Below are 14980 nucleotides of genomic sequence, written 5' to 3'. Positions count from 1 at the left end.
GAGAAAGACAAATACCATATGGTATCACTTACAACTGGAAATTAATATACAGCACAAATGAAGCTCTCCACAGAAAAGAAAATCATGGACTTGGAGAATAGACTTGTGGCTGCCTGGGGAAAGACGAAGGGAGTGGAAGCGATCGGGAGTGTGGGGTTATTGGATGCAAACTATTGCTCTTGGAATGGATTTACAGTGGGATCCTGCTGTGTGGCACAGAGAACTATGTCTAGATACTTAACATTACAACACAACAATGACAGGAAAAATGTGTATACATGTATGTATACCTTGGTCCCCATGCTGTACAGAGAAAAAAATTTTTTTTAAGTAAAACTAATTCTGTATACAAGAAATATATGTAATGTTGTAAACAAAAGGTACCTCAATAAAAAATAAATCCTGAAAAATTCATAAAAACCAAAAAAGCCAATGAAACAAACAAACAAAAATAATGAAATGTTCCCACGTCTCTGGAGCGACAACAGCTCAGCTGCCCAGCACAATGCCACCAAAGTTCTCCCCCCGACCCCCCATCCCTTCATCAGCACCAACCTCTCTCCCACATCCCCAAAGCCCCAACAGTCGGGGGCTTGAAAAGGCCCAGCTCACTTTGCAACACAGATGCTGTGTGGGTCCCAGCTCCTGCCTCTGGGGGAACCCATGGCCTTCACAACCCAGGGGATCCCTCAAGCCTTTGAAACACACAGCCACCCAGCCAGAGCCCAACACCATTTGATGCCAAAGGGGCACCTGGGTGCCCTGCCTGCCATGACACATCTTGGAGCTGAGAGGCCCAGGGGCCCAGCACACAACACTGACCCTCTGGGAGTTTGCTGTGGGGTCCCAGCACACCCTCATGCCCCACCCTGGGCCTGCACCTGCAGCCTTGGAGCTGCACCTGGGGACACCAGGTCCTCTGGTGCCCTCCTGTGGACATCTACTCTAACAGCACCTCCCAGGCTTTCCCCCTGGCTCAGGCTCAGCAGCTGCCTGGGGCTCCAGGGGCCTTGGCCAATATGCTGGTGGGATTGCCTTGAAATACCCAAAAGTGATATTCCAGGCGTGCTATTGCTTTCGCAGAGGCTTTCAGAACCCTGAGGCCAACCAACTCCAGGACACTCTGTTCCAGCCCCCAGCTTGCGTGACCCATCAGGTCAGGACGGCCTTCCTCCCATTTGGGATATGCCTGCCCTTAGGTATTTAGCCCTGTGCATTTGCCTATATGCACCTATGGACCTTTCCATAAGTGTCCAACCGTTTTGCCCTTGTCTGTGTGATGTAAGATGAAGCCTTGCTTCTTTTCCTTCTGGCTTGTTTCTCTTTCTCTCTTTCCCTCGTCTTTCATACTTTAAGGACCCCACCTGAATAATGCCTGATATTTCTGGCCATTGCTGGTTCTCAAGCCACAGAGGATACCAAACCCACCCCAGTGAAAAGGACAGATGTTTAACCCAGGGAGCCTGGAAGGATCTCCCAGAGAGCTTTCTTTAGATCCATGAGTCCTCCTTAATTCACCCGACCCGGCTTTCCATCAAGACTTCTGCCCTGTGTGTCACGAGAAAGGAATGCGGCTCCCATGGACTGAGAGACACAGAGATGCAGAAGCCCTCCTCAGAGACAAAGCACAGGGCTGAGCGCTGCTGCTCCCCAACAGAGCAGCATTTGACCACCTCCCAGGCACAACCCACAGGTACTCGATTCTGACCCCAGAGCCCAGGTCAGCCTGCAGATTCCACATGACCAGCTCAGCTCCTGATCCAACCAACAGGAGCACATCACTGACAGCCCCAGAGAAAGGGAGGCAAGAGTCCTGAGTAGATCTTTCCTGAACCTGGAGAGAGAGAGAGAGCCATCACCCCCAGGCAGAAATGATCCCCAGCAGGAGGAGAGAGATGCATATTAAAATCCCTTGAGGGACCCCGGCAAACTAGTCTGAATGGCCATTGGTGGGAGGACTACCAAGCGCAAATCCTGGAGATGGGGTGGAGAGGCGGGTGCCCTCCTACCGTGTGCATGGGTGGGTGGCTCCATGGGGACAACCACGATGGGCAGCAGGATCGAGGTTCCTCCGAACAATCCATCTCGAACCACCCTGTGACCCGGCCCTCCCACGCTTTGCCATACATCCCCCAAAAAATATGTTCTCTGAAAGTCATTCCCTGACCCACTCTGTGCCTCGCAGCACACTTCCCAACAGCCAAGACATGGCAATGAACTCAAAGTCCATTGCCAGGGGAATGGATGAGGAAGAGGTGTTCCCCATACACAGTGGAATACTGCTCAGCCCTAAAAGGGAACCCCCCACCCCCAAAGCCCCTGGCAGCCAAAGAGAGGGAACTCAAGACTCTCACTCAGAGCCAGACAGGTCCAGAACAGAAAGACACATCCCTGGCATACCTGTCCGATCAATCAGTTGTCTACCAGCAGGCACCCATGTGGCTTTCTCCACCAAGGAAATGCATGGACTGGAAACCAGGCTGCTGGTTGCCCTATTTGAGGGGGAGGGTGTGGGAAGGCCTGGGACTTGTGGGGTGAGAGATGCAAATGCTTTCACCTGCAGGGGTGGAAGCAGTGAGGTCCTGCTGTCTACCCAAGGGAACAGGATCTCCTCCCTCTTTGGGCAACAACATGGAGGCAACTGAGAAGAAAGGCTTTGCTCGTGTTCAACTGGATGCCACTGCCGTGAAAGAGAAATGGAGCCCTCTGAATCAGCTCTGGAGGAAAGAAAGCATGATTCAGAAACAAAGCAACCCTCAGCACGACAGGCTCAGCGATCAGCAGGGAAGGTGTCTGGGTCCAGCCTCCCGCCTCTGGAGAAAGTGAGAGGCACAGGCCCTCCACTGATCCTGACAGGATTTCATAGGACTGGGATGTCTGAGCAGAAGGCATGAGCCGGGAGGTGAGAACTCAATTGTAAATTCACGTTTTTCCTTATGTTGGTTGTCCTTCACCTTCTTATTTCTCTGCACCCCTCGGTGGCACACAGAGGTTCGCTGGACAGGAACTGGCTCCGCACCACTGCTGTCCAACCCTGGGCTCGTCCTTCAAACCCTCTGCCACCACTGGTATCATGAGAGGCGAGCCTCAAGGATCGCCTCCTCCATCGGTCGAGGCCCTCGGCTACTCTGTGGGAAGGGATCTCTGTGACGATGGACCTCTTTCTCCATGGCGCCCCTGCTTTTCCATACCCAGGTGGAGGGATGAAGGGGTTAGGGTGCCCCTGCCCCCCCTGGGATGTTGTCTGGTCAGGGTTGGATCCCCCACCACATCCCTTCCCACCACCCCAGCTGTGATGGAGAGAGGCTCTTCCACCGGGCAGCCAGCGGGGAACTCCCAGAGAGCTTTCTGGATGATACCCATCAACCCTGCTTCATTCCGCAGACCTGGTTTGGGTCAGGCCTCCTTAGCCGGGTACCAGCCTGAAAAGACAGACTCATCTCCAAAGGCAAAACAACACTTCCCTAGGTCTCTGTTGCGATAAGAGCCCAGGGAGCATCTCAGCTGCCCAGCACAATGCCACCAAAGTCCTCCCCCAAGATCCCACCCATTCATCACCCACAGCCACTCTCCCACATCCCTAAAGCCCTGCCAGCCGGGGGCTTACAAAGGCCCAGCCCACAATGCTATAGAGGTGCTGCGTGGGTCCTGGATCCTGCCCCTGGGGGAACCCAAGCCCTTTGCAAACCCAGGGGACCCCTTGAATCTTCAAAACACGCAGCCACCCAACCAGATCGCCCCTCCCCATGCCATGCCCAAGGGGTACCTGGGTCCCCTGTCTGCCATGATGCATCTTGGAGCCGAGAGGCCCAGGGGCCCAGCACACAACCCTGACCCGCTGGGTCCTTGCTGTGGGGGCTGCACAACACACCCTCACGCTGAACCCTCCACTTGTACCCGCAGCCTTGGAGCTGCACCTGGGGCCACCAGGTCCTCTGCTGCCCTCCTGTGGACATCTGCTCTAACAGCAGCTCCCGGGCTGTCCTCCTGGCTCAGGCTCAGCAGCAGCCTGGGGCTCCAGGGACCTTGGCCCATATGCTGGTGGGATTGCCTTCCTCCCCATGCTTGAAACACCAAGAAGTCTCATGCCAGGTGGGCTGTAGTCCTCACACAAGCTTTCAGAGCCCTGAGGCCACCCGAACCCAGGCCACTGGGCTCCAGCCACTAGCTCGCGAGACCCACCAGGTCAGCACAGCCTTCCTCCTGGTTGAGATACACTGGCCCTTCGGTATTTAGCCCTGTCGCGGTGAAATACCCACCGATGGGCCTTTCCAAACTGGCCCAACCGGTATTCCCTCCTTCGTATATCAAATCCAACCCTTGCTGCATTTCTTTCTGGCTAGCTTCCCTTGCTCTCTTTCCCTCATCTTGGGTCCTTTAGGGACCCCACCTGAAGCGTGCCTGAGATGTCTGCCCCTCGCTGGTTCTCAAGCCACAGAGGATACCAAACCCAGCACAGTGACAAAGACAGATCTTTGACCCAGCGAGCCAGGACGGATCTCCCAGAGAGCCTGCTGTGGATCCATCCGCCCCCCCTTAACTCACCCGATGCAGCTTTCCATCGGGTCTTCATGCCCTGTGTGTCGAGAGAAAGGGAGGCGGCTCCCATGGACCCGGGGGGACAGAGATGCGGGAGCCCTCCTGAGAGAGGACGCACGGGGCTGCTCCCCGCTGCCCCCCAAGAGACCAGCATCTGACCCCCTCCCAGGCACAACCCACAGGCACTCGATTCTGACCCCAGAGCCCAGGTCAGCCTGGGGGTTCCCAACGACCAGCCCAGCCCCTGATCCAACCCGACAGGAGCACAACCCCAACAGCCCCAGAGAAAGGGGGTCCAGAGTCCTGAGTAGACCTTTTCTGGACCCAGAGAGAGAAAGAGAGAGTGGGGGCCACCAGCCCCGGACAGAAATTGATCACAATCACACGTGAGCTGAGATGTGCATATCCAAACGCTTCTGAGGGACCCCGGCAAACCTGTCCGAATGGCCATCGATAGCAAGTCTACAAGAACAAATCCTGGAGATGGGCTGGAGAAGTGGGTGCCCTCCTACCGTGTGCGGGGGTGGGTGGCTTCATGGGGACAACCACGATGGACAGCAGGATCGAGGTACCTCCGAACAATCCATCTCAAGCCACCCAGTGACCCAGCCCTCCCCCACTTCAACATATATTCCCCCCCAACAGATCCTCTTTTAAATTCCTTAGTTGACCCGCTCTGTTCCTTGGAGCACAGTTCACCTTTGCCAGGACATGGAAACAAGCTCTCAGTCCATCCACAGATGAATAGATTAGGAAGAGGTTGGATCTGTATTCAAGGGAGTACTATTCAGCCCTGAAAAATACCCCACCAAAAGCCACTGGCATCCAAATTGACAGAACTCAAGCCTGTCATACCGAGGGAGACAAGTCCAAAAGAGAAGACACCTCCCTCGGCAGACCGCTCTGATCGATCGATCGATAGATTGGGTGTCTATTGATGGGCACCCAAGGGGCTTTCTCCACCAAGGAAATGCATGGACTGGCCTCCAGGCTGGTGTGGGAAGGCCTAGGACTTGTCGGGTAAGAGATGCAAATGCTTGCATGTGCAGTGGGGGAAGCAGTGAGATCCCGCTGTCTACCCCAGGGAATAGGATCTGCACCCTTTTTTGGCGATGCCATGGAGGCAACTGTGTCGAGAAGAATGGCTTCACTCATGTACAACTGGACAATGTCACCATGAAAGATAAATGGAGCCCGCTGAATGAGCTCTAGACGAAAGAAAACATGATTCAAAAACAAAGCAACCCTCAGCACGACCGGCTCAGCGTTCAGCAGGGAAGGTGTCTGGGTCCAGCCTCCCGCCTCTTGAGAAAGTGAGAGGCACAGGCCCTCCACTGATCCTGACAGGATTTCATGGCCATGGGACATCCGTCCAGAAGGCATGACCCAGGAGGTGAGAACTCTGCATTTCTGCCGTCACAATTCTCTTTATGTTGGTTGGCCTTTACCTTCTTATTCCTCTGCACCCCTCGGTGGCATGCAGAGGCTCGCTGGCCAGGAACTGGCTCCCCACCACTGCTGTCCAACCTTGGGCTCGTCCTTCAAACCCTCTGACACCAGAGTATCGTGTCAGGAGAGCCTCAAGGATCGCCTCCGCCATCGGTCGATGCCCTCAGCGAATCTGGGAAGGGATCTCTGTGATGATTGACCTCTTTCTCCATGGTGCCCCTGCTTTTCCATATCCAGGTGGAGGGATGAAGTGGTTAGGGTGCCCCCTGCACCCCTGGGATGTTGTCTGGTCAGGGTTGGATCCCTCACTACAGCCCTTCCCACCGCAGCCCTTCCCACCACCACAGCTGTGATGGAGAGAGGCTCTTCCACTGGGCAGCCAGCGGGGAACTCCCAGAGAGCTTTCTGGATGATACCCATCAACCCTGCTTCATTCAGCAGACCTGGTTTGGGTCAGGCCTCCTTAGCCGGGTACCATTCTGAAAAGAGAGGCTCATCTCCAAAGGCAAGAAAAACACTTCCCTAGGTCTCTGCTGTGAGCACAGCCCAGGGAGCAGCTCAGCCCCCAAAGTCCTTCCCTAGCCCCACCCCTTCATCAGCACCAACCTCTCTCCCACATCCCTAAAGCCCCAACAGTCGGGGGCTTGAAAAGGCCCAGCCCACAATGCAACACAGATGCTCTGTGGGTCCCACCTCCTGCCTCTGGGGGAACCCAAGGACTTTGGGATCCCTCAAGCCTTTGAAACATGTGGCCACCCCACCAGGGTGCCCCTCCTCATGCCATGCCCAAGGGGTACCTGGGTCCTCTGCCTGTCATGATGCATCTTGGAGCTGAGAGGCCCAGGGGCCCAGCACACAACCCCAACCTGCTGGCTGCTTGCTGTGGGGGCTGCCCAACAAGCCCACGCTCAAGCCCCACCGTGGGCCTGCACCTGAAGGCTTGGAGCTGCACCTGAGACCACCAGGTCCTCTGGCACCCTCCTGTGACATCTGCTCTAACAACACCTCCCAGGCTTTCCTACTGGCGGAGGTTCAGTTGCCACCTGGGGCTCCAAGAGCCTTGGCCCATATGCTGGTGGGATTGCCTTCCTCCCGGTGCATGAAATACCAAGAAGTGCCATGCCAGGTGGGCTGTGATTCTCGCAGAGGCTTTGAGAGCCCTGAGGCCACCTGACCCCAGGCCACTGTGTCCCAGTAAACAGCTCGTGTGAACCACCAGGTCCTGACGGCCTTCCTCCCGTTTCAGATATGCCTGCCCTTAGGTATTTATCCCTGTTGGTGTGTGTACATGCACCTACGGACTTTTCCATAATTGTGCAACTGTATGCCTTTGTTTGTAAGTGAAGCCTTGCATCTTTTCGTTCTGGCTTGTTTCTCTTGGTCTCTTTCCCTCCTCTTTGGTACCTCAGGGACCACACCTGACGTGTGTCTGAGATTTCTGCCCACTCATGGTTTTCAGTTCACATAGGAGTCCAAACCCACCACAGTGGCAAAGACAGATCTTTTACCAAGGGAGCCACAAGGGATCTCCATGGAACTTTCTATCCGTCTGAAACTGACATTATTCGTGGCCTACCTAGCCAGAATACAGTCTGTGACTTGAACCCACATGCTGGGACTCGAACCCAGCCTTAACCCAGATTGGGACTTGAGCCCTTGTGCCGGGATCCAAACTGGGACTCCAACCCATGTTTTAAGTAGCACTCACCCAATTTCAGGACTCACTGAGGTACCGGTTCTTCATGTCTCCGTGCAGAGGGAATTCATGCAGAGACAGAGCGATGGGCAAGAAATAGATTCATGAGGCTAGGATGCTTGTGAGAGATGCAGGCAGGCAGGGAAGGAGGCTCTGCCCCGAGGACCTGGTGGGCTGCAGTCTTATCCTCCAGGGCGTGTGGGGGTTGGAAAAGCCCGCCTCTTCCTTTCCAGGAGGAGTGCATCCTCCTCAGTCTCTGGTAAGCTGTGTATTCAGATCAGCTGAAGGCCGGTCCTCAAACTCCTGCCCTTGGTCTGAATCCGAATGCAGGGCGCATCCCATCCCCCACCCGAGGACCTGAGGCAGTTCTTGCCCTTCCACTAGTCAAGCAAGGCCACTGGGGTCAGATGACTTTCTTGAGCAATTTATTAACCTACAGTGGTCTCCGGAGTCCCCTGGTTTCCCTCTCTCTCTCTGGTCCTTCACTGGGACTCCTAGAACTACCTATGCCGACTCCATCCCTATCAAATCTGGCAGCCTTAATTCACCCGACCTGGCTTGAGATCAGTTCTTCATACCAGGTGTACTCAGAGAACAAATGAGTCTCACGGGGAGTGAAAGGATGGCATTGCAGGAGACCTCCTGAGAGAAAAAGGGTGGGGTGAGCACAGCTGCTTACCCCAATGTCACCCTTTTACCACATTCCATGCACAAGCCACAGGCACTTGAGCCAGATCCCAAAGCCCAGGTGAAGTTGTGATGTCAAAATTACCAGCTCCACAACTGACACAACCCCACAGCACAACAAAGCCAACAACCCAGCTGAAAAATGGGCAAAATACCCACATGGATAGTTTCTTACACCAGATATACAGAGAGCAACAAGCACGGCAAAAAATGATGGCCATCACTCATTAGGAGGGAAACGCAAGTCCAAACGGGTCTGAGGCACCCCCTCACACCTGTCTGAATGGCTGCGATGAGTGAGCCTCGAAATAACAAATCCTGGAGAGGGTAGGGAAAAGAGGGAGCCATCCTACAGTGTGGGTGGGTGTGTGTGTAACTTTGTACAAACCCGATGGACCACAGGATCGACGTAAATCCATAAAGTAAATATGACCATATGACCATATGACCCTGTAATACCCCTCTTTGGCACATTTCCATTTAAAAAGTTCTTTTAAATTAAAGCCCCCACTATGTTCATTGCAGCACAATTCACAAAAGCAAAGCCATGGGAACAAACTGAATGTCCATCGACAGATGAAGGGACTAGGAAGAGGTTGGACATATACACAATGGAATACTATTCAGCCCTAAACAAGAACCCCCCAAAGAGCCAAAGAGAAGGAACTCAAGACTGCCATACTGAGGGAAACAAGTCCGAAAGCAAAAGACACCTCCCTTGGCAAACCCCTCCAACCTGGAGTCTAACAATGGGCACCCGTGTGGCTTTCTCCACCAAGGAAATGCTTGGAGTGGCCACCAGGCTGGTGGTTGCCCGATTGGAGGGGGAGGGTGTGGGAAGGCCTGGGACTTGTGGGGCAAGAGATGCAAACACTTGCACGTGCGGGGGAGGGGGGAGAGTAATGAGATCCTGCTGTCTACCTCAAGGAACAGGATCTCATCTCTTCTTAGGCAATGACATGGAGGAGACTGTTTGACAAAGAATATTGTTATTCATGTACAACTGGATGATGTGGCTGCAGAAGACAAATGGAGCCCTCTGAGTGAGTTCTAGACGAAAGAAAACACGATTCAGAAACAAAGCAACCCTCAGCATGACCGGCTCTGCGTTCAGCAGGGAAGGTGTCTGGGTCCAGCCTCCCGCCTCTGGAGAATGTGAGAGGCACAGGCCCTCCACTGTTCCTGACAGAATATCATAGGACTGGGATGTCTGAGCAGAGGGCATGACCCGGGAGGTGAGAACTCAATTCTCGATTCACGTTTTTCCTTATGTTGGTTGGCCTTCACCTCATTCCTCTGCACCCCTCGGTGGAAGGCAGAGGCTCGCTGGCCAGGAACTGGCTCCCCACCACTGCTGTCCAACCCTGGGCTCGTCCTTCAAACCCTCTGCCACCACTGGTATCATGAGAGGCGAGCCTCAAGGATCGCCTCCCCCATCGGTCGAGGCCCTCGGCTACCCTGTGGGAAGGGATCTCTGTGATGATAGACCTCTTTCTCCATGGCGCCCCTGCTTTTCCATATCCAGGTGGAGGGATGAAGTGGTCGGGGTGCCCCCTGCCCCCCTGGGATGTTGTCTGGTCAGGGCTGGATCTCCCACCGCATCCCTTCCCACCACCACAGCTGTGACGGAGAGAGGCCCTTCCACGATGAGCCAGCGGGGAACTCCCAGAGAGTGTTCTGGATGATACCAATGAACCCTGCTTCATTCAGCAGACCTGGTTTGGGTCAGGCCTCCTTAGCCGGGTGCCATCCTGAAAAGAGAGGCTCATCTCCAAAGGCAGGAATGACACTTCCCTAGGTCTCTGGAGTGACAACAGCCCAGGGGGCAGCACAGCCACCCAGCACAATGCCACCAAAGTCCTCCGCCAAGCCCCCACCCCTTCATCACCCCCAGCCACTCTCCCACATCCCTAAAGCCCCGCCAGCTGGGGGCTTAAAAAGGCCCAGCCCACGATGCAACACAGATGCTGTGTGGGTCCCACCTCCTACCCCTGTGGGAAGCCAAGGCCTTCACAAACCCAGGGAATCCATCAAGCCTTCAAAACACATGGCCACCCAACCAGGCTGCCCCTCCCCATCCGATGTTAAGGGGGTACCTGGGTCCTCTGCCTGCCATGACGCATCTTGGAGCCGAGAGGACCAGGGGCCCAGCACACAACCCTGACCCACAGGATGCTTGCTGTGGGGGCTGCCCAACAAGCCCATCCTCAAGCCCCACCCTGGGCCTGCACCTGCAGCCTTGGAGCTGCACCTGGGGCCACCAGGTCCTCTGCCGCCCTCCTGTGGACATCTGCTCTAACAGCACCTCCCAGGCTGTCCTCCTGGCTCAGGCTCAGCAGCCGCCTGGGGCTCCAGGGACCTTGGCCCATATGCTGGTGGGATTGCCTTCCTCCCCATGCTTGAAACACCAAGAAGTCTCATGCCAGGTGGGCTGTGATCCTCACACAGGCTTTCAGAGCCTTGAGGTCACCCGACCCCAGGCCACTGCATTCCTGTTGCCAGCTCGTGAGACCCACTAGGTCAGGACAGCCTTCCTCCTGGTTGAGATACACTGGCCCTTCAGTATTTAGCCCTGTCGCGGTGAAATATGCACCGATGGGCCTTTCCAAACTGGCCCAACCGGTATTCCCTCCTTCGTATATCAAAGTCCAAGCTTTGCTGCATTTCTTTCTGGTTTGGTTCACTTGCTCTCTTTCCCTCATCTTGGGTCCTTTAGGGACCCCACCTGAAGCGTGCCTGAGATGTCTGCCCCTCGCTGGTTCTCAAGCCACAGAGGATACCAAACCCAGCACAGTGACAAAGACAGATCTTTGACCCAGGGAGCCCGATTTCTCATTCAGCAGCGCAGATTCCATTAGCTACAGCTATTAAGCATCCATTCTGATGGCTGAAAGCCGACTTGAAGTCACAATTTACCCCATCTAACCAAGGCGGTTTCTTCCCCACTTCCTCATTTTCCAGTCCTTCCCTGCTGTTTTTTTCTTATCAATGCTCCAGTTGGCATTAAGCACATACACAAACAGTACAGAAAAAAAAAAAAAGGAAAACATTTAAAAATCAGTTGCAGGTGCCTAGGAATCCATGGCTTTCCTCTCATGGCATTCCTTAGGAGGAAGGTGGAATCACCATGGAAAGGGATTGACACGAAGGATTCCAGGAAGTCCAAGGACTCCTCCCCCCAGCTCTATTTATTTTTTAGCCTCAGAGAAGCATTGGACTGAGAAGCGTAAGGGTAAGCCAGTAATTTACAAATCCCTCCTAAAAGAAACCACTCTTTAGTTAATCCTAATTATATTTTGAATCAACATTCTCTTTAAGGAACAGAAACGTTCTGATCATCGGTATCTCTCTCTCTCTCTCTCTCTCACACACACACACTTGCAAGCACCTCTAAATTCCACAGCAGCCCCTGTTTCATCGCAGTCAACTGTCCATCTTATCCCCTCATCCATTCATGTGTTCTTTTGCCCCATTTTCAGGTCTGATTTCTGCTTCAATTGGCCCACTCTAAATTTACAAACTGGGTCCCCTTCTCTTTAATTCTCTGCTACTCTTTTTCCCGGCTTTATTCCTTAAAATCCACCCCGCCTCTCCCAACTCACACTGTGGGTCTTTGTTCTAAATGTAACCTGATACCCTGTTCATTCTCTTTGCAAGAACTACTGAAGAAGGAAAGCTTCCAAAAACTTCCAGAGTTTCAAGGCTCTGAATGGATAAACACCCACACCATCCTGACCCCTGGGTTTCGTGGAAAGCACGGAAATCATTCAAAAGAGGTCAGCGATTTAAAGAGTTAATTCGTGCCCTGCCTCTTGGTGTCAAACCAAAGAATCATCTGTTTTGCAGCAAACTGAGGTCATGCTTTCTTTTTGTTTTTTTTTCCCTCTGTGAGCAGATGGTTTGCATTAAAAATGATACTTGCTAAGGAAATGCCAGTCTTTGGGGTGATTCCCCAGAATGAATGTTTGCCAGATGCCCCTGACATCTTAGCCAGGGTGTGGGAGGGATCTCCACAGAGCAGGGCAGCACAATCATTTTTTTTTCCTCTCCCATGAATGGGTGACAGCACATCTGAGGCTTCCCAAGAGACAGCTAATGATGGGGCTGGAGGAAGATAGTTACACATAGTGTGGAAGTCAGAAGGGACCACAGACAGAAAGGGAAACCTGGGGGACTTTGGGAGACCACTGTAAGTTCACAGCTCAAGAAAGCCACCAGCATGAGGCAGGCTTTGACTAGTGGAGGCGTGAGATAAGCCTCGGGTCATTGGGTGGGGCATAGGTGCGAAACCTGCATTCAGATTCAGACCAAGGGCAGGAGTTTGAGGACCGGCCTTCAGCTGATTTGAATACACACCTTACTGGATACAAAGGAGGAGCTACTACTCCCAGAAAGGAAGGGGTGGGCTTTTCCAATCCCTCCTCCCCTCAGATGATAAAACTGGAGCCCACCAGATCCTTGGGGCGGAGTCTCCTTCCCTGCCTGCTGGCATCTCTCACTAGCATGCTATCTCAATAAATCTATTTCTTGCCTATCACTTTCTCTCTCTCTGAATTTCTTCTGCACGGAGACACAAGGAACCTGGACTTCAGTGGGTCCAGATACCAGGTGAGAGAGTCTAATTGAAAATGGTGAGTTTAAGTCCCACTCTGGGCTCTGGCTGTGTTCAAGACGTAAGTGTGATCAGTTTCACCACCATCCTCCAGATTGAGACAACTCCCCAGGGACCTGCTTGCTAGTGAACTGGACACCAGTGAGTCAGGACAGTCAGCCTGGAGCTAGCTGACTTCCTCCACCCCAGACAATGGAAGGGATGCAGGAAAATGATTCAGCCCATGATGGGAGAAAAAGCCACCGGGCAACATAGGTGATGATCCTGTGTAACAAAAGACACCAGAGCTTTACCACTGAGATGCTGAAGACACAGCCAGACAACAACCAGACTCTCTATAAAAGCATAACTCACACCCACAACCTGCAGCCACCAATAACCCCTGTAGCCAAACCCAGTAACCTCTGCAGCAATTGAAACCCAGCAGCACCCTGTGAGAATATGCAAACTGGGTTATCTTGGGCTCAGGCAGATGCCACTTTGATTTAAAAGGAATGTGTATGCTGACTGTGTCACCTGGGTCTGTACCATGTGCGTGCATCTCTGTGCTATGTGTGCATATGAGTGTGTGAGGGTGTGTGTGTTTTCACCAGCGTGTCCAGCACCTTGGTCTTGGTGGGAGGTATAGACAAAATCTCTCCCACATCTTTTTCCGGAGGATGTCAGCCTCAAAACTTGGATGGAGGATAGAAAGCCAAGCATCTCTGCAAACAGACTTACCTGTTATTTTTACCAGAGTGACAAAAATAATGCATCATGCTCTCATCTTACAAAGCCTCCCTTGGAGGTGGGAAGTGAGTTACAGAGGTCAAGGCAAATGTGGGGTCCAGGGTTAGCCCAGGATCTAACAAGCTATGTCCCCCTGGCTGAGTTAGGAAACATCTGTTATACAGAGGTAGCGTGTGCTGAACATTCCCCCATAAATGACAGGTGGGTGCCCATGACCCTGGTACCTGGGAACCAGATATTGTATGGAAATGGGGTCTTGGCAGATGTGATCAAGTGAAGCTGAGGTTCCTCCTGAATTAGAGTGGATTCTAATCCAAGGATGCATGTCTTTCTAAAGAGAAGGAACTTCTGGAGTTCCATCATAGCTCAGCAGTCACAAACCCAACTACTATCCATGAGGAGGTGGGTTCCATCCCTGGCCTCGCTCAGGGGGTTATGGATCAAGTGTTGCCATGAGCTGGGGTGTGGGTCACAGATGCGGCTCAGATCTGGTGTTGCTGTGACTGTGGTGTAGGCTGGCAGCTGCAGCTGCAGCTCTGATTCGACCCCTATCCTGGGAACCTCCATATACTGCAAGTGCAGCCCTAAAAAGACAAAAAATAGAGAGAAGAAAATTCAGGGACAGACACAGAGAGAGGCAGAGATCCGTCCATAAGCCAGTTAACGCCCAGGACCACCAGGAACCCTCAGGAACTGGCAGGATGCAGTGAAGTTTCTACTCAGGACATCAGAGAGATCAGAGCATCTCCTTAATTTCTGGTCTGAAGAAACCTGTGCTGTTTTAAGCAATGTGTTGGGGTGATGTGTCATGACGGCCTCAGGAAACTGGCACATGGATTATTACATGGTGAGTGTTTGATCCCTGGCCCAGGAACTTCCACATGCCACAGGTGTGGCCATAAAAAGAAAACAGTGAACTTGAAAATTAGATTGACATTGAGCACCAAGAATCAAACAAAAAATTAATAGAAAGCATTACAACCAACAGACATCCACTCATCTGAAAGTCTGGGCATATTGGCTTTCAGAGGGCTGTAAAATGTTTATTCTTTGCCTTCCAGGTTCATAAGATGATCTGATATCTAAATTAATATAAAAGCAATCAACAGCAGTTCCCACTGTGGCCCAGTGGATTAAGGACCCTACACTGTCTCCATGAGGACACAGGTTTGATCCCAGGCCTCACTCAGTGGGTTAAGGATCCAGCATTGCCACAAGCTATGGGCTAGGTCACAGATGTGGCTTGGATCTGTTGCTGTGGCTGTGGT

Source organism: Sus scrofa, chromosome X, assembly GCF_000003025.6.
Source record: "Sus scrofa isolate TJ Tabasco breed Duroc chromosome X, Sscrofa11.1, whole genome shotgun sequence".
Classification (NCBI taxonomy): Eukaryota; Metazoa; Chordata; class Mammalia; order Artiodactyla; family Suidae; genus Sus; species Sus scrofa.
The sequence above is the reverse complement of the archived record's forward strand: the minus strand, read 5'-3'. Positions refer to the sequence as shown.